This window comes from Octopus bimaculoides, chromosome 6 (assembly GCF_001194135.2).
Source record: "Octopus bimaculoides isolate UCB-OBI-ISO-001 chromosome 6, ASM119413v2, whole genome shotgun sequence".
Taxonomy (NCBI): domain Eukaryota; kingdom Metazoa; phylum Mollusca; class Cephalopoda; order Octopoda; family Octopodidae; genus Octopus; species Octopus bimaculoides.
This window is the reverse complement of record NC_068986.1, coordinates 97714085-97714978: the sequence shown is the minus strand read 5'-3', so window position 1 is coordinate 97714978 and position 894 is coordinate 97714085. Positions and strand designations below refer to the sequence as shown.

The 894-nt window shown below is 31.2% G+C and overlaps 1 long non-coding RNA gene across 2 annotated transcripts in view; it reads right to left on the bottom strand.

The window, feature by feature from the left end:
• Nucleotides 1–894, bottom strand: part of LOC106872923 (uncharacterized) — a 391770-nt gene that overhangs the window by 39371 nt on the left and 351505 nt on the right. The gene's annotated exons all lie outside the window — the stretch shown is intronic.

The following is an 894-nucleotide window of genomic DNA, read 5'->3' as shown; positions in this document are numbered from 1 at the left end:
TATATATATATATATATATGCTCTCGATATTCGGTGAGAGATAGCCAAAATATATGTATCTAAATTAACAGCACTAAAAATAATAGGCTAGTATTGAGAAGATGGAGAGCGAGGTTCCTTAATAGAGCGATTTCAGCAAATTTCATATTAAGTCGCAAAAGTTCACGGATCTTTTAACATGGATCAATTGTTCACCTTATTTTTCCTGTTCTCAGTACACGAAATGTGTTCGAAATATCGAGTTTATTCACTTTGTTTTAGAAACAACGAAATCCTAAATCTATTATAGTTAGCGTTTTAGGGAAAGCGAAATACTACATTAGTTTCGCTCTGTGTTAGAAACAGAACATCTTTAAATTATCAGTGTCATAACTATTTGATATTACAACTGATTGACTTGATCTTATATATTGCTTCAGAGTCAAGGTCTGAAATTCATTTATTTCAGTTTCACTTCACTAACCAGAAGACTCTAATCAAGGAAGTTATTATACACTAATCCACGTTTCTTAAGTACTGACAGATGCTGAGTATGATAGATAGCACATGAAAAATCTGGACTGTGAAAATTTACTGAGTGATTCATAATGATATGGTGACATAAGACATCATTGATGCATTTAACCCACTAAAATTCTTAACATTTTATCTTTAAAAATATTTATAGTGCCCATTTTGTATTTCTAAATGAAATGGAGATATTTGAAAGTCTAAAATCAATAACAAAACGACACATGACCAAAATTTGTCACTGACATATATGTACCGGACCATTAGCGGCAACCCCATGGCAATTCAAATGTTTCATTTTAACTCTGAAAGAAATTCACCCAAGTTAAAATTGTTCACAAATAATTATGAGCCCAAAATTAAAATAACACACACACACACACA